This window comes from Triticum aestivum, chromosome 7A, assembly GCF_018294505.1.
Source record: "Triticum aestivum cultivar Chinese Spring chromosome 7A, IWGSC CS RefSeq v2.1, whole genome shotgun sequence".
NCBI classification, from domain to species: Eukaryota; Viridiplantae; Streptophyta; class Magnoliopsida; order Poales; family Poaceae; genus Triticum; species Triticum aestivum.
In genome coordinates, this window is record NC_057812.1 from 507,114,958 (window position 1) to 507,135,096 (window position 20,139).

A 20,139-nucleotide genomic window follows, 5' to 3' on the forward strand; every position below is an offset into this window, starting at 1 on the left:
TCACGGAAGTGCCTTTTTTTGTAGTGTAAGGCCGCCGCTGTAGAACAAACACCTGCTGTGCCGCTCTTGCCGGTTGCTATCCCTGAGGCAGATGTTGCTGCCGCCACCTGAGAAGCAACAATGGCCGTTTGGGCTGCCTTGGCCGCTCGGTCGCAGATTGCGGCCGCGCTCATGCACCTTGTTAGCACGCGCATGGCGGCTGCGGCCGCGCTCTCGCCGGAGTGGGCCACCGAAGTTGCCCTAATGACAAGGGTCCACGTACCCATCTTTCACCGGCCAATATTGAACAGTGAAAAGATTTTTGGGGAGCGAGCTAGTGTGCTTGAGACGCCAGTTGTGGACTATAGCCGACGCACCTTCTCGTGTAAGCCATAGGTGTACTATACACCGACGGTGCTCCAGAATATTTTGTGCTGCATCTCACACGGTTGGTGATAATAAATTGTGTGGGATCTACTTGATTTTTCATCTTGATTTGAATTACATAATGGGGTCACAGCGACAATGAATGGTGTTTGAATTGCTAGACCTTTTATCTCCAGTGAACATGCAACTATATGTGTGTCGTAAAAGAATTGGAATTATTCAGGGTTCATTTGAACATTTTATACATTAAATTGGTTTTCTAGCCCCAGGTGCACAATTCAAAATTAAACTACATGCACATGCTCCGGTGCACCAACATGGGTTGTAAAATCATATATGTGTCCATGGGTTTATGCTGATTTCCCATGCAAGAAATGGGGATGAAATTCGAACACTACGACACCGTGGCTCTCCAACAAACATCAACGTACTTGCTTTTGAAATTCTAGTAAATCCAAAATTCATCCGAAATTCATGAAACTCGGCATGCTATCATGGAGCGGCATCAACATATTGGGGTAAATTTTTTGTCCCATTTGGGGCAGGTTTGGGAATAAGCTTCTCATAAACCAGAGCTTCTCACAACAAGTGTGATGGTTTCGGTTGGGAACGTTTCACCTTTCTGGACGAAATGATATCCATTGCCTCTTCTCAATTTCAATTTTTTTCCTAATGTCAACATAGAACAACAAGAGTGTTGTGTCAATTTTTGGTATTTTTCGAGGTTCGCTTGGACATTTTTATACATTAATTGAGTTTTCTATGCATTCATGTGCATAATTCAAATTTTAACTACACACACATGCTCTAATGCATATAAATTAGTTGAAAATTCAAATTTGTGTCCTTGGTTGCATGCTTAGGTCCCATGCAAGAAATGGGAATTGATGGCAAACACCCTGCCACCATCACTCGGCGCAAACATTGAGATACCTGGTTTTTAAATTCTAGTAAATCCTAAGCTCGTCTGAAATTCCTGAAACTTGGCAATGTTGTCATGGAGCGGCATCATCATGTCGTGGTAAATTTTTTGTCCCGTTTGGGACAGGTTTGGGGATATGCTTCTCACAAACCAGAGCTTCTCACAATAAGCCTGATGGTTTTGGTAGGGAATGTTTCACCTTTCTGGACGAAACGATATCCATTGCCTCTTCTCAATTTCAATTTTTTCCTAGTGTCAACATAAAACAACGGGAGTGTTGTGTCAGTTTTGGGATTTTCGGGGTTCATTTGGACATTTTTATGCATTAATTCAGTTTTCAATGCATTTATGTGCATAATTCAAATTTGAACTACATACACATGCTCTAATGCATATAAATTGGTTGAAAATTCAAATTTGTGTCCTTGGTTGCGTGCTTAGATCCCATGCAAGAAATGGGAATGAATGCCAAACACCCTACCACTGTCACTCGGCCGCAAACATTGAGATACCCGGTTTTGAAATTCTAGTAAATCCAAAACTCCTCTGAAATTCATGAAACTTGTCATGCTATCATGGAGCGGCATCAACATGCCATGGTAAAAAAATTGTCCCATTTGGGGCAGGTTTGGGTATATGCCTCTCACAAACCAGAGCTTCTCATAACAAGCATGATGGTTTCGGTAGGGAATGTCCCACCTTTGGGGACGAAATGATATCCATTGCCACTTATTGCTTTCAAAAACTTTCTCGTGTCAACATAGAACAACAAGAGTGTTGTGTCAATTTTTGTGATTTTTTGGGGTTCGTTTGGACATTTTTATGCATTAACCGAGTTTTCAATGCATTCATGTGCATACGAATTTGAACTACATGCACATTCTCTAATGCATATAAATTGGTAGAAAATTCAAATATGTGTCCTTGGTTGCATGCTTAGGTCCCATGCAAGAAATGGGAATGAATGTCAAACACCCTGCCACCGTCACTCGGCCGCAAACATTGAGATACCTGGTTTTTAAATTCTAGTAAATCCAAAGCTTGTCTGAAATTCATGAAACATGGCATGCTGTCATGGAGCGGCATCAACATGCCATGGTAAATTTTTTGTCCCATTTGGGGCAGGTTTGGGGATATGCTTCTCACAAACCAGAGATTCTCACAACACTACAAAAAAGACACATCCGTGACATTTTGGGCTGAACGAATTTTTTTCTGTCATACTTATGACATTTCTATGACGATAATTGTGAAAAAACCCAGTATCATCATAGATGTGGTGGGCTGCTACTTCTATGACAAAAAATCATGACAAAAATGGGATTTTCGTCCTGGGCGGGCCGGAGACGCAGCTGCATGACATTCTTTGGGCCGTCCATGACGGAAAAAAACGTGGTAGAAGCGGGGGCTAGGAAAATATTGGGGTGTTCCCGGTTACGGTGGGTTGGTCAGGCCAAGTGATGTGTGTTTCTCTCGTACACACACACGCGCGTGTGTGCAAGGCATTGGGCTCTAACTGAACCCGAGCGAGGCGTTCACTTACTAAACCTGAGTGATTGCACTAGAGGCTATGCGTTACTAAACCCGAGCGATCGATCGATGGTTGTTAACTGAACCCGATCGAGCGATTCCTTTGCTGCTGTTGCTAAGTGAAGCCGGTTGATGCTGCCTATAGATGACCAGTGAGCGTTGCTAGGGGGTTTGGATGAACAGTTCCCGGTGGGGGTGGATGAACAGGACCCCGTGGTGTTGCCTCTAGATGAACAGGACCCCGATCGATCGAGCCGGTTGGGGCTGGATGAACAGGACCCCATGGAGGGCTGGATGAACAGGAACACCCCGTGGAGGGCTGGATGAACAGTAGACGGTGGAGGGCTGGATGAACAGTAGCCCGTGGAGGGGGTGGTTGAACAGGAGCCCATGGAGAGGGCTGGTTGAATAGTAGCCAGTGGAGTAGCACGCGGTGGAGGCTGGATGAATAGGAGCCCGTGGATGATGAACAGTCGTAGGTGGAGGCTGGAGGAGGTTGACGGTGGATGAACAGTAGCCCGTGGAGGCTGGAGGGGGTCGACGGTGGAGATGAACAGTATCCCGTGGAGTCCTGTTTTGTGGTACGCCACACCCCTCCCCATGAACAGGACCCCCGTTTCGACCGTAGCGCTCCAACACAAGTCCGTTTCCTCCGTTTTGCGGTACGCCACACCCCTCCCGATGAATAGGACCTCCGTTTTGCGGTATGCCACTCCCCTAAAACCACACCTAATCTCTAGCCCCTTCCCCCACCTTTCGATCCCCTAGCCCGCATCAAGTGTCCCCTAGTTCACCGAAAAGCCATGGTGCGCCGCAAGATCACGTACTACAAGATGCTGACGCCGGAGCGCCATGCAGAAATCATGGCGGCGGTCGGCGCCATAGACCTCCATTCCCAAGCTCGCTTTGCGGCGGGCCAATCCCGGTGTTCTCTGGAGCCAAGCTACGAGGAGGAGGAAGCCGATCCAATGTTCATGGCGTAGGTCGCGGCGTAGAAGGCCCTCGATGGGTATGAGATGATGGACGTCGACTTCGTGACGGCGTCCGAGTCCCCCATGGTGTAGGCGGACCAGCGGTTCAACCTGGCGATACTAAAAGAGGACCAGGAGGCAGAGGATCAACTCAACGCGGAGCGCGCGAATGCCGCTGGCATCGAGGCTCTCCTGCAGGCGGAACCGGATGTCGTGGATGTGAATCGGGCGGCGGAGGCTCAACTTGAGGAGGAGCGCGCGGATGCCGCTGCCATCGAGGCTCCCCTGCAGGCGGAACCGAATGTCGTGGACGTGAACCGGGCGGCGGAGGCTCAACTTGAGGCGGAGCGTGCGGATGCTGCTACCATCGAGGCCCTCCTGCAGGCGGAACCGGACGTCCTAGACTTGAACCGGGTGGCAGAGGCTCAACTCGATGCGGAGCGCGCGGATGCCGCTCTCATCAAGGCCCTCCTGCAAGCGGAACCGAACGTCCTAGACTTGAACTGGGCGGCGGAGGCTCGACTCGACGCGGAGCGCGCGGATGCCGCTGCCATCGAGGCCCTCCAGCAGGCGGAACCGGACGTCCTCTACTTGAACCGGGCGGTGCTCTTGTCCGTGCAAGCGTCCGCATGCTCCGCGTGAACGAGCAGCTGGAGACCGAGGACAACCACGGTGTGGAGACACACGTCGGCGGCTACGGCTGGTTCACGCCGGTAGACAAAGATGACTAGGCCGTCTCGTTTCGCGAGCAGTGATCATTTTTCTTTATGTTGTTGTTTTTATGGATCTTTTGTTGTGTAAAAACATATATTGTTATGCCAGTCGCCTGACTTGGGTCAGCCTACCATTTTAGGCGGTTGGATGAATATCCTACGTCTCCTAACCCTTCTTCCTCACCTCTTCTTCTTCCCCAACAGACCACCGCACGGGCCGTACGGATACTCCCCAACATGCGGTTGGATAAACATACTCCATGAACGAAAATTATGTGTCAGCGGTAGGATGACTGAGTTTGGTTTGTTCACATGCGACAACACGTGTTAGTGAGGATGCATTCCCTTGGTTGGGTTTGCGGCGTGCACGAGCGACTGTGTGAGGGTGCGGTGCGATCGCGGCGTGCAGGAGTGACCGTGTGAGGGTGCGGTGCGACCGCGACAGCCGTGCGCAAGTGTACCTCCTTTTCATTTTGAAAACTTTAGGCAAGCTTGGCAAAAATGTGTGGCGAAGTATGGCAATGCAAGGCCTAGACCCAAACAGGATAAGTACTACGTACTACGTACTAGGAGTACTAGTGTTAAAAAAGAAAGGCAGGGTTTTCCTTCGCAGGATTAATCGATACAAATCCTCGTTTCACGTGTCAATTAATGCGTATTTTTTTCTCCAAAGCCCAAAGAGCTAACCATCTCACTCCTCATCGCTTGATTAATGCAGCGCCATGCAAACCAACCTTCTCACTTCCGCATGCATGCAGGGGATATTAATGTCCTTGGTTGCTAGTACGAGGCAAACCCCATCAATTTTGCCTCGATTAGTGTTAGTGGCCTTTTGGAAATTGTAATTTTGTTATACTGGCCTTGTGTACAAAAAAATGGAGGTAGTAACTATATTTGACTTCCTTCCCCATTGCGGTGACGTCGACGATATCTCGAACGTTGTGGTTTGGTGAAGTGCGTTCGACGGAGAACACCATTGAGGGAGACCACGGTAAGTCATTCAAAAGTGCCGCCTGCAAGCCGCGACAATCGCCTTATTTGCATCCAGGAAGTCCGTTGAACCAAATGACGCATAAATGTACTAGTACTACTCGTACACAATAGCGTCGTCCGTCCAGCTTAGTACGGTGAGATGGTTTCTCGAAGAAGATGATGGAGAAGCAGAGTCAGAGTGAAATGATGGTTGCTTCATCCGTGCTTTGTGATTTGATGCCTCACTGCTTTGTGATTTGTGATAGAAGAGACAGGGGAGTAGACTCTATGCTCTATACTGTACATGCGTCCAAGCACGGGAGAAAGAGGAGAGATGTTGAATTTTTCTATTCCTTCAATCAATCAATCAGGGAGCTTCGGTTCCATCCTTTTGGCTTTGGCAACACCGTCCATAATGGTTCCCACGATGCCAAAAGCTATTTTCACATTTGGCTACACACTGTGGATGCGCTTAACCGTACCACTTGGTTTTGCTCCTGTGTGCTACCTATACAAATCTCAATTATATTGATCTAAAATATTATAGAATCAAGATTAGTAAAAAGGAGGTAATTTTGCCGCGCGGATGGCGGGGGAGGTTTCTTATTTTTAGAGGACATTGTCCTGGCGGTTTGCTAACATGCGGTCACACGTGTCAGTGCTTTACCAAGCCGATCCGCGTCCCACATGAGGCAGAACAACGGCAGAAGCAACACGTGGTTAATTTGAAGAAGATGAGGGAGAGGCGGATTCAGCAACGAGTGAAATGATGGTTGCTTCATCCCTCCAACTTCTTTTTTAGCATTATTACTTCATCCCTCCAACTTAACTGCGGGCAAGGTGCAGCTTTGTGATTTGACGCCTCATTGCTCATTACTACGCCGGCGCCATTACTGGGTGCTTCACCCCGGCTGCTCTGCACTGTATTCCAGTATGGCATGTGGACCCGGTAGCTTGATGTCCCACATGTCGGCGAAAGGGACTAGAAGATTTATGAAAGCGAGCACTCCACTCTTACGATGGAGGAGTACACGACACGACGGCCCCGTGAACTGTCACTTGTACTGTATAGTACTATAGTTTTGTTGTTTCACATGATCCATCGATACAAGCCCAATTAAACAGGAAATAACGGGATTTTTCCCGCGCGGTATATGATACCGGCCATACATTTCAAAGGCAATTTTATTGTATGCAAACTGAATAATTAAGTAATAATATGATATCTGGTAAAACTAAAAACACATATGATTTATTGTGTTAGAGTGTAGTAGTAGTGATGTATTGCATAGTTGTTAGATGTAACATGCGAGAACGTGTAGAGATGTAGTTTTGGAGGGCCTATAGAGAGAAAAGCATAATACGTTCACCGAACTTTGGAATAAGCTGATTATGGTCACTATATACGTTTTGCGGTGATTATACGGTCACTTGCTCACGGTTCAGCATCGGATTGCACTCTGTTGACCGGCCAAATAGTCTGTGTGGCGCCATGTTGACTAGTTAAATTGACCACGTTCCTTGTGGGTCCCACCTGTCAGTTCGCATAGGGAAAAGGTCAGATAAACACAAATTTACGCAGGCGCGACAAGACTCCAACCCGTGCGCAGGAATCACCTGGTTGTGTATGTGTTTGTTAGGGCCTGATGTGTGTGCATGCACGTGTAGGTTGAGCACTTGAGCGTGAGAGTGTGTGTTGGTCGTGTGGTGTACTGGTGTGTGCATGCATGCGTGCGTGTGTGCGTGTGAGTGTTGCGTGCGTGCGTGGCTGCATGTGTACGTGTGAGTGTTGCGTGCGTGGGTGGGTGCATGTGTTCATGTGAGTGTTGTGTGCATGCAGTTTGTGTGCATGTGTGCGTGTGTGTATAATCACCACACCAGCTCCTGTGTGTTAAAACAGACGGCTCAACATACCAATACAAGGCCACCTTGTCCGCTGTGCCCGCGGTCATGACTTCGAACCACCGTCCAATATTTTTTTGTCGTTTGTTTTCATTCTTACTAGCAAGATGCCCGTGCGTTGCATGTAACATCAAGATGCATTTGTATGACTAGTTTATCTTGTGAGAGAAAAGGATGAACGAGGGAAGGCCATATTTGCAAATGTGGAGAGGTGTGTGGGTACCTTTTTGCAAAATTGTCATAGTTTCTTTCCTATCCGTCAGATATAAATCGGATGGCCTATAGTGCAGGATGGCATGCACACCATCATCACCAACTCTATTTTTATAAGAGTGTATTTTATATTTTATAAGAGTGTAGATGTAGAGTAGATACAAGCCGACGGGTGGGCCCGATGGTAGTGAGATAATGTGATGCAACACTAGAGGTGACACGTGGAGCGTTTAACTGGTCAGCTAGTCGTGTCTTGAGCAAATACAGAGTTGTACGGTGAGCCCATGACTGTATAATAACCACAAAACATAAATGGTGACCATAATGAGTGGATTCTGAAGTCCGATGTACGTATCGTGCTTTCACTTCAAATACAATGATCGTCACTGTATATATTGCGAGAGAAAGATGAAACATGCGTGAATGTGCTGGGGGCTCACTTTTAGAGGACCTGGAGATAGTTTGTGTGCGTACGTGAAAGAGGCGTAGACGGGGGGTATGCGATGGAGAGAGAGATGCTCTTCGTTTCTCTTTATTATGACTAACTTTATATATAGTATAAGAATATACAAATTCACAATGCGAAATAAATATCATTGTGGGCACCTGCAATGCAAATTAGCGTTCATACTCCTTCATATAACTTTATAATGTTGTATATATGTAGAAATTCTAAAATAATTTTTTGGCCACACTTTACTCAAAAGGAATGTTGCATGCGAAATAAACATGAAGAGAGGGCTTTTTAGATCAATGGGGTACGTGATGTAACATGTGTGAATCTGTAGTTGATGCATTTGGCAGGGCCTAGAGAGGTATGTGTGTGTATTACGTATTTGAGAGAGGCATGGATAGAGGGGCCGACGGGGGGGCCCGGGGGAGAGATAGCACGAGAAATGGGAGTGGTCTAGAGAGAGAGAGAGAGACGAATATGACGTCACGGCGAGAGATTCCCTTGAGTGTGTATATGCAAGGGGGAGTGGATAGAGGCACCAGGAGAATATATTTTTTGTGTGTGGTGTCTGTGTTGGTATGTGTGGGTGTGAGAAGATAACGAGACGTGGGGGCAGAGGGTGTGTTACCGCGTGAGGTCCGGTGGGTCGAGGTGAGGCCCTTCATTCGGTTCCATCCCGCGGCACATTGATCGGCCTGTGACGCATTTAGAGAGACCCATGGATGACTAGTCGTATAAGACAAAGATAGCTTAATTGTGAAGGACTCTGTGTCCACTGACAAAGCTGGCTAAGATTTGTAACCCTAGGTTCTCGGACTAAGGTAACCCCATTATCTTTGATATTACTATTCATCCAACCTAACTTTAAGGGCCATCCTACATAATGCTTTGCTAGAATCATACTCGTCGATTAGGAAGAGAGGTGTGAGACAATGCGTGAGAGATAGGCCTAAAGATAATGTGCGTACAGGAGACACGTAGGTAGGTCTATGTATATAGAAAGGGTCGATGGAGATTGTGCGTGTGTATGCTTGCGAGAGGAAGAGTGCTTGTGATAAAGGTTAGTGAAAACAGTCGTAAATGGTTACGAGAGGGAGGGTTATATCGAGAGCATGTGTGCGAGAAAGACACCTCGGGAGAGTGTGTGAGCATGTGTGAGAGATCACCGATGGAGAGTGAAACTACACGTAAAAGACTGATGTACACATTGATTAAAGATATAAATTGTATCCAAATATTAGGATGGGATCATGATATTTGCAATTCGCGTAAGGAACGGTCATTGATCCATCAGACATCTAGATTCTATCGAATTTGAGCATGTCTATGTTATTATTCGACACAATTGATCCACATAGTTAGTATTTTGAACTCCAGACAATGCATCGCTTTAGCAATCGAATATAAACGTGAGTATAGTTCATGTTGTGTGTGTAAAGCACATTATACATACAAAAGTTACACAATCAACATTATAAATAGCTACCTATGAACTAGCATACATTTGAATTCAACTTAAGGTGGTTTAAAAAATCGAATTCAACACGAAGTCCATTCAATTATTTGAATTTGATATCATGGCATTTGTAAATCATACCTAAATTATGGGGGCACCAATCTTTACTTTGATTTTGTACATAATAGCATATGTAGTCATGTACAAAATAGATTCAAATTTAGCTCCTCCATTCCAAAATAATCGTAGCTATAGGATTTTCAAGTGTCAAAATTTCAAAATGAAGCGGATAATTTAATGAGGTTTTCAAACATACAAGGTCAAATTTAATGTTGTCTATTTAGGTCAATCCTTAAAGTTCAAGAGTACTCTAAACGTGAATGCTTGTGTTTCAAAATTTCGAACGAAGCGCCAAAAGAGCCTCTACTCGCCTGAAACCGCGTGAGACCAATGTTTGGTAGTACAAGGAAATTACTTTTCTAATAACTCCGACCCGTGAAACCTACCGGCCTGACGTCCAAAGGTCTAAACCGAGGTAGGTTTGTAGCTTCATCTAGACGCCACGCAACCGCCTTTGAAAAACATTCATACACAATGGCCGCCTAAGCACACATGCGCGCGGCCGAAATCGCTCCCGCATACTATTTGGGACACCTGGGATTACCATCCTACCCCCGACCCGCAGTAGGTCCGAAATTTAAAAGGGGGGCAAAGTTTGTACTTTCCCCAAATTTCAAACAAGCGCGTCCCATCTTCTGTTCAAAAAAGCCAAAAACAAGCGCGTCCCAAACCGGAACATGGTTCTCCCCCCCCCCCCCCGCCCACCCGTCTGATTCCCCATTCGTACTCCGTGGGCGCAAAAACTACCTCTCCACCAGCCGCGAAACCTCAGCATCCTCCGTCCGCCACCCCATCCCACCCATCAACCGCCGCCCTCCTCCATCACGCCGGAGCCGATACCCCGACGTTGTCGTCCACCGCAACACCCTCCATGGCTAGTAGTTAATGCCGAGGCCGAGCCGTCCGTACCGGAGCCAGTTCAACCACGCCGTCCTGCGCCTCACCGCTGCCGCTCCAACTTCGCCACCCTCCACCGCACTGGAGCTGCTGCTGCTACGCCGTCCTTCACCGCCTCGGATCTGCTTCCCCTCCGCCGATATATGGACACGGCAACACAGTCAACAATTTGGCCATGGGTTTGTCCAAGGATCCACGGTTCTCCAAAACATCGGTTCCCCCGGGAGAAAAAAGAAGATCACCGCGACATATGGAGGGGACCACACTGGCAACCGATAAGGGTAGTCCTCTTCCCTTATTCATGCAAATCTTACGTGTCTGCTTGCATGGTATTCATCCCATAGAAGACACTAGTTGACCGCTTCTTCTTGATACTAGATGTTCCTAGTAACTCGTGATGCACAAGGTTTTTCCTCATATACTATTTCACCTTAGCTATAGGTCCGTCGCCCCCCTGAATTTCAATTCCTGGTCAGTTGATTCCCAATTAACGGAAGCTTTCGCCGGCGTAATAGGAGCTAGTCCTCCTATTACGCTGGGGAAGTAGCGCCTCGGTGTTTATCTCAGGGGCGTGTGGGGCCTAGAGCTACTGGCGCCCGATCTGGAGGTCGGCCGGGATTAAAGGGATGGCCTAGGGGCGCTGCCAAGCATGGCGGTGGTGTGAGGTCGAGGGGAGGGCGGGGCGGCGGAGGCAGGGGTCTGGGCCGGTGGTCGCTGGCAGTTCGAGAAAGACTGTCAATAGTGACTGGCGGGAGGTAGACGAAGGCCATCTGCCCATTCCTTATAGATTGGGTGGTTCATTAAAAAATCGACTGGCCTATTTATTTTTAGTCGACTGTTATCTTGATATGACCACATGTGGTGGTGTGCTGGAGGAGTACCTGCATTTCTTGTGCTCATATATTACAAAATCATACGGAGTAGAATCTAATTTTGTTTGCCATGCAATGTTGTAGTGCTATCATATGTCTCATGTCATTTATTTTTCAGCCACCTGCTATCTGCTACTTTTACAGTGCACTAGTTCTGCACACACTTCACCCATACTCTCACTATTGTGTTTTCTACGCGGGTAAGCATGGCACGTTACAGCGCTATAAAGGGTGCACTCTCAGCAGATGGAGACGGTAAACGTAGCTCTGGAGTTGATGGCCTCGCTCGCAATGAACCACCATCCCAGGTGCTTGCTTTAACTTTGCGGTGTCATATGTGGTTGCATGTTCCATATGGTGTCTAGCTTGTATTCGAAAGGCCGAAGTCGGTCTTTATTAAGATAAGGAAAGATATATTTTACATGAACCACCATCCCGTGAGCACCAGAAGACAAATAGCTAGTCGGGGCACTGGCTGAGCCAGTGACAAGCCCAACAAAGACATGCATCACCTGGAAGCCAACTAAAAAGCCGTGATGGTGGCGAAGCAGCCCGCCTCCCACCAGGCTCTCAGGTCCTAGATGATCATGCTCACCCCTCCAGCCGGATGTCTAGCTTGTATTGCTTCCAATTTGGTTAAATTGCATCTGCTTAGCTTACACATTATACCTTTGAATATGACATGCCTTTCTGTTTTTGGTACACACTAGTACATCTGTGTATTAACCATGTTCTTACATCAAACTAATGTTCTTGTGTATCCCTCATCAATCACTTACGATGAGGCAGTCAGGCAAGTGGACTACTCCTCATTTAAAGAATGCAGCGTCAGCCTCCCAACATGATTCTCAAGAAACAGCAAGGCTAGATGAAGATAGTGAATGTAGCTCTGTAGTTGATTACCACATTTTCCCTACACTAGCATCGCAGGTGCTTGCTCTAACTTGGCAGCGTGATATGTGGTTGCATGTTGCATATGGTGTCTAGATTGTAATTCTTCCAATCTGGCTAAACTGCATGTGCTATTCAGCTTAGCTTATACATTATACCTGTTAACGTGACCTGCCTTCCTATATTTAGTACATAGTACATCTGTCTATTAAGCATGTCCTTACATAAAACTATTGTTTTTTGTATCCCGCATCAATCAATATGATGCGACACCTTTAGTAAATGCAGTGCGATATTAGTTGCATCTTTCATATGATTTATAGCATGCGCTGCTTCTAATTTGTTGAAATTCATTTATGATGGGACGCTTTTAACTTGGCAGAGTCATATTGGTTGCATCTTTCATGTGGTGTCTAGCTTGCATTGCTTCTTATTTGTTGGAATGGCTTATGCTTAGTTTACACAAACAGTTGTGAACATGCCATGCCGTCCTGTCTTTCGTACATATTCCATCCTGTTGTCATGTGTTTGCCTTACATCAAAGTAGTGATTGTCAGTATCATGCATGAATGAGTTCTGAAGAGAGAATTTTATTGCTTTTTCTTGTCGGTTTTACTTGACAATTCAAAATCAATAAAGCGGAAGGAAGAAGGAAGTTGGCAAGGCAGCGGATAAAGGTGCTCCTTCCAAACGAAGGGCCTCTACAGTTTCTAGTCCTCCATCCCCCCAAGATGATTTCCAAGACAACACATGCATAGACACTCAATGTAGTTGTGTTTATGATGAGTGCACCATCACCGGTGCTCCCTCTAACTTGGCACTATTATATGTGGTTGCATGTTATGTGTGATGTCTAGCTTGTATTGCTTCTAATTTTGTTGAATTCCATCTGCTTACTTTACATATTATACTTCAATAAGACACGTGTTCCTGTTTCTAGAACATAGAATATCTGTCTATCACACCATGTTCTTACATCAAATTACTATTATTGTGTAACCTGCAACAATCACTTATCATAAGACACGTTTGACTTCGGAGTGTCATATAGGTTACATCTCACATTCTTTTCTAGCTTGTACAACTAATTTGTTGAAATGGCACTTATGACGAGATAGTTTTAACTTGGTAGAGTGATATTCGTTGCATCTTTCATATGGTGTCTAGCATTCATTGCTTCTAATTTGTTGAAATGACTTCTCCTTAGTTTACACATCATAAGCTATGAATATGCAATGTCACTAATGGCGAGAGGCCTCTAACTTGGTAGTGTGATGTTGTTTGCATCTTGCATATGATTTATTTCTTGTACTGCTTCACATTTGTTTAAACGCCATTTATGATGAGACACAGTTAACTTTGCAGAGCGATATTTGTAGCATCTTTCATATGGTGTCTACCTTCCATTGCATTGCTTCTAATTTAGTGAAATGTCTTCTGCTTAGTTTACACATCATAGTTCTGGTTATCTCTTCCGTCCTGTTTTTCATACATATTAGATCCTCCTATCATGTGGTTATCTAACATCAGAGTTCAGTTCGTCTGTATCACACATCAATTTGTTCTGAAGAACTAAATTGTTATTCGTTTTTCTTGTCGACTTGACTTAACATGGCACAGAGAAAGATGAAGAAACACAGAATGGCAGGGAATGGGAACCGGAAGAATCCTGCAGATTCTGCTGATACTGATGGTGCAATAGAAGGTCAAACTCCAGCGGAAAATTCTACAAACAGGGTATCCCATGCGACACGACCTGCAAAAAAAAGCCAAACAGAAACAAATAGCTGCCACCAAACAAGCAGAGGTAGCCCTAGTTCTTGCAACACCTTCCACAGTACTACCAGCTGCACGAGTTACTCCTGCGTCAACTGAGCTATCAGCACGTTCCCAAGCTCCCTTGCCACCTGACACTACTTCCCAGGCACTCTTGACACAAGACGAGTTGGCAAGATCAGATGAACCTTTTGTGCTTCAACAGCAAGAAGGTAGTTGTTGGAGTCAAGTTACAGTTGCATGCTTCTTTATATGTAGTCTCACAGTTTGATGTACACTAACACTTCCTATGTTCGTTGTTGGACTAGCACCTAGGCGCAAGAGGAAACAAACATCAGTGATAATGCTCGATATGTTAACTAAATCTAGAGGAGGAAGAATGGAGATCCGTTTTGAGGCAGGTTTAAAAAGGCCACGTGATGCTACAGAGTCAGCCAAGTTAGTATCAGAGGCACCGGTTGCCGTTAGGTGTCATGTACGTATCCTCCCAACATGGATTTAGTACAGGAATGACAAAGACGAAACCCAGTTCAACACCTTCCTCGACCATTTATCTGTAAGTATGGTTATGTATGGAAACTAGTAATATCGTCTTGCTCTGTCCATACTTTCTAGGTTGGTAATAATGAGATTCCCATAATTTTCAACAGATGAGGTTCAAGTTGGATAGCCAAGATGATGCAATCAGACAAGCTTGCACCCATGTTTTCAACTCTGCTCTGCGACAGAATCGGTATAACTTGAGGAAAACTCACTTTGAAGACAAGGCTAATGGTGAACTTTCCCAAACATCTCCAGTGGAAAATATATCGAATGAAGACTAGAGGGGCCTCTTTAAACACTGGTCTGATCCGAAGTATCAGGTACATTATATATACGTGATCAGATCACATGTTGAAGTCCTATGTATGCATATGCCACACAAATCTATCTTCTTGTAGGTGAACTGTTCAAAGAACAATGCCAACCGTACAAAAGTGAAATTCCAACAGACGACAGGATCTCGTAGCTATATTGCACACTGCGAGGCTCTTGTAATTAGCTGTTGTTTCACTCTTTTCGTTGTACCATATTATCAGATCTATATTGACTTGTTCCAAATGCAGAGGAAAGCCCGCAAGGACCAAAAAGTACCTGAACCAAATGTTGTGGAAATCTTCAAGGACTGTCACACTAGCAAGAAGAAGGGCATGACTACACCAGTTAAAGCCGCTGTTGTAAGTACTTAATCCTCATGCCTTTTAACTACTACTTACTCTGACTTGTGCCTTGAACTGCAAGGTTTGTAGCCAATGTCTATTAATCTTTTCAATTTTATACACAATTGTCTTAGTGTACCATTGCACCTTACAAGGTTTAAAAGAGAGGAGTGATGTTCCTTTGATCTTGACCTGTAATCTAGTTCTGTGCTAGACTTGCCCACACAATGTTACAATTGCCTGTTTGTCTGTTCTCAGTTGTTTTGTGATATGAATGATGTCATACTATGCTTACCGTATTATAAACTTCGTCTCTTTATCCTTAACCCTCAACACAATGTGAAGAAATATACAATACATTAGCGATGGTACATGGTCATATGTTTGGAACCTGGTTTTATTATGTACTTTGCAATAAAATACAACTAATATTTTACATGGGTTCACCAGAATAAGCTCTGTATATAGAACAAAGCTATTTTGTTTGGTTTTGTTGCCTCCTTAATATCTTCTGTTCTGGTACTACTAATGTAAAACGTCAACTTTTCAGCGAGCTATGGAAAAAAATGGTGGAACCAGCACCTTCCGAAGGTGGCGAGGCAACTATAACCGCAATGTCAGCTCTTGCTGCAGTGGGTCAGTACCTTTCCACTAACAGTGCCAAAAGCATGTTCCTTCGTAATACTGGGTTGGTTGATTAGGCAATCTCGTCCAAACTGCCTCATGATCAAGATATGCAAGCTCAAAACAATATAGTATCTGTGCTCCAGACGCAAGTCCATTCCCTAACAGAGACCCTTTGTGAAACAAGGAGAGACATTGTTCGATGTTGTCAAGATATGAATGGTTTTGAAACCAGACTATCAGACATTTGCTATGTTGTTCAGGAGTCTAGGAGAACTGAAGGCGAAGGTTATGGTGCTCCATCGGACAATACAGCATGAAAACGTAACAGTCAGGTGAAATGAACTGTGCTTCTAAACTTCTGGTGGTGCATTTATCTGCTAGACTGTTAATTTGTTCTTAACATGCAGCCACCGGCTGAAGAAAACAACAAGCCATTTTTGTATAGTGTAGGGTGTTCCCTATATTTGCACTGGTGCCGAACTTTGATGCCCAGTGGATGTAATATGTGTAATAGCTGTAATAGCCTAGCGTAAGTTGCTTGCTTATTTATTTCCTTATTGTCTTGTTTATTTGTTTTCTTGTAGTCAGTGTAGTCCTTTTTCCGCGGTTTACTAGTGGTCGCAATAACCTATTTTTTAAAACTAGGCCACATTAACCATGGGCTACATATTTACTGTAGTTAACATGGGCCTCCTACGGGCCGTAGAAACAATGGGCCTTCTAAGGGCCATAGAAACAATGGGCCTTCTACGGGGCGTAGAAATAATGGGCCTTATACGGGCCGTTGACACAATGGGCCTTCTACGGGCCGTATGATCGGTTGGCCAAACATGGGCCAATAACATACCACATTATGGCCGTAAATGGGCTAGAGTTGAAATCGTCCGTTCATGGGCCGACCATAACAGGCCGTCGTTAATCGACTGTATTTGATGACGCTATGAAAACGACCCAACGTATTAACGGGCCACAAACGGGCCGACTGTAACCACGGGCTGAATTTGGCCCACAAGCAGAAAATGACAGTAATAGGCCGAAAGTAAACGAATGCTAGAAATGAGCCCAAGAATAAATGGGCCTTGAGAAGGCCGAAAGATAACATGGGCTGGAAATGGCCCAACGGAATAATGGGTCATTAATGGGTATAAAGTGATACACTATTCATTACGGGCCAGTTTTACCACGGGCCATTAATGGGCCGAGGGTTACTAAGGGCCTCATATGGGCCAAAAGACGTCATGGGCCATACATGGGCCGGAAGTTAAAATGGGCTGGAATTAAATTGGACGGCCCAGATGACGCTACTGGGCCTAATTCGGATAGGTCGTAAACGGGACCTGGGTTAGCGGGCTGTAAATGGGCTATATGACGCTACTGGGCGTTAACAGGCTTGCCGTGGGTCGGCCCTCCACCTTTTGACCAAGTCAAATGGGCTGGCCTTTTCACAAGAATGGGCCTTTGTTGGGTCGTGCCATGTGTCGACGTATCATAGGCGCTTTGGGTCCAATGAGTGGATGACATCTGTCCCAACGGTGAGCCGACACGTGTTTCCTCCAGTCAATGATGATTTTACACATGGAAAATCCCCATTGGTCGGGGCTGTTAATGGGTTATCGGATCAAAAACCAGACCCGGTAGCTTAATGGCATTCCGTTACGGTGGATGCCACGTGTCAGTCACCCTTGACGAAAGCACTTCTGTGACGCGCGATTTATCGTCATGGAAGTGGACACTTCTGTGATGATAATTTTGGTAGTGTCATGGAACACTTCTACAACAGCACAGGTATGACTATCTTGATTCTGTCATAAATTTGTCATGGATGTACATGCATGACAGAAAACGTGACCTACTGTGACAAACACGTATCATCACGGAAGTGTATTTTTTGTAGTGCAACAAGCCTGATGGTTTCAGTAGGGAATGTTTCACCTTTCTAGACGAAACGATATCCATTGCCTCTTCTCGATTTCAATTTTTTTCCTAGTGTGAACATAGAACAACAAGAGTGTTGTATCAATTTTTGGGATTTTTCGGGGTTCGTTTGGACATTTTTATGCATTAATTGAGTTTTCAATGCATTTATGTGCACAATTTAATTTTGAATTACATGCACATGCTCTAATGCATATAAATTGGTTGAAAATTCAAATCTATGTCCTTGGTTGCATGCTTAGGTCTCACGCAGGAAATGGGAATGAATGTCAAACACCCTGCCACCGTCACTCAGCCGCAAACATTGAGATACCTTGTTTTTAAATTCTAGTAAATCCAAAACTCGTCTGAAATTCATGAAACTTGCCATGCTATCATGGAGCGGCATCAACATGCCGTGGTAAAAATTTTGTCCCATTTAGGGCAGGTTTGGGTATATGCTTCTCACAAACCAGAGCTTCTCACAACAAGCATGATGGTTTCGGTAGGGAACGTCTCACCTTTGGGGACGAAACGATATCCATTGCCTCTTATTGCTTTCAAAATTTTCTCGTGTCCACATAGAACAACATGAGTGTTGTGTCAATTTTTGTGATTTTTTGGGGTTCGTTTGGACATTTTTATGCATTAACTAAGTTTTCAATGCATTCATATGCATAATTCAAATTTGAACTACATGCACATGCTCTAATGCATATAAGTTAGTTGAAAATTCAAATATGTGTCATTGGTTGCATGCTTAGGTCCCATGCAAGAAATGGGAATGAATGTCAAACACCCTGCCACCGTCACTCGACCGCAAACATTGAGATACCAGGTTTTTCAATTCTAGTAAATCGAAAGCTCATCTGAAATTCTTGATACTTGGCATGCTGTCATGGAGCAGCATCAACATGCCGTGGTAATTTTTTTGTCCCATTTGGGGCAGGTTTGGGGATATGCTTCTCACAAACCAGAGCTTCTCACAACAAGCCTGATGGTTTCGGTAAGGAACGTTTCACCTTTCTGCACGAAACGATATCCATTGCCTCTTCTCCATTTCAATTTTTTCCTAGTGCCAACATAGAACAAACAATAGTGTTGTGTAAATTTTTGGGATTTTTCGAGGTTCATTTGGACATTTTATTGCATTAATTGAGTTTTCAATGCATTTATGTGCGTAATTCAAATTTGAACTACATGCACATGCTCTAATACATGTAAATTGGTTGAAAATTCAAATATGTGTCCTTGGTTGCATGCTTAGGTCCCATGCAAGAAATGGGAAAGAATGTCAAACACCCTGCCACCGTCTCTCGGCCGCAAAAATTGGGATACCTTGTTATTAAATTCTAGTAAATCCAAAACTCATCTGAAATTCATGTGAAAGTGTGTTATATCGACTAGAGGGGGGTGAATAGGTGATTTTTATGAAAGTCTTCAAAACATGGAAGTTTCGAAGACAAATGATAGAAAAGAACCTATTTCCATGCAGCAGAAGGTGGACTACACTAGACAGACGATAGTCAAGCATTCAATGAAGTGAAACCACAATGACTAATAGTAGCTAGGCAGTAAGGATCAGGTACACAGTGAAGACAAATAGATAAAGCAAATAGGCACTGACTTTACAAGATCCAACTATAAATAAAGAGATGAGAAGGATAGAACCAGTGTGCGTGACGAAGACAAAGGTTTGGTAGACCAGTTCCAACTGCTGTGATAGTTGTACGTCTGGTTAGGGCGGATAGGTATTTAAACCTGAGGACACTTAGTCCCGGACACCTAGTCCTGAGCACGCATCTCAGAACACTTAGTCCTCACCGTATTCCCCTTGAGCTAAGGTCACACAGACCTCGCCCAATCACTCTGGTAAGTCTTCAAGGTAAACTTCCAAACCTTCACAGACTTCGTTCACCGGCGATCCACAATGACTCTTGGATGCTCAGAACGCGACGCCTAACCGGCTGGAGGATTCACAGTCATCAAGTGTAATAAGTCTTCAGATCACACAGACAAGAAGACTTAAGTGATGCCTAACACTCTTTGGCTCTGGGTGGTTAGGGCTTTATCCTCTCAAGGAATTCTCTCTCAAAGGCTTCGAGGTGGGTTGCTCTCAAACGACAAAAGCCGTATTTTAACTTTGAGCAGCCAACTGTTTATGGTTGTAGGAGGTGGGCTATTTATAGCCACTAGGCAACCCGACCTGATTTGTCCGAAATGACCCTGGGTCACTAGGGAACTGACACGTGTTCCAACGGTTAGATTTCAAACACACATGGCAACTTTACTTGGGCTACAAGCAAAGCTGACTTGTCCAACTCTGAACAAGATTCGCTCTCAT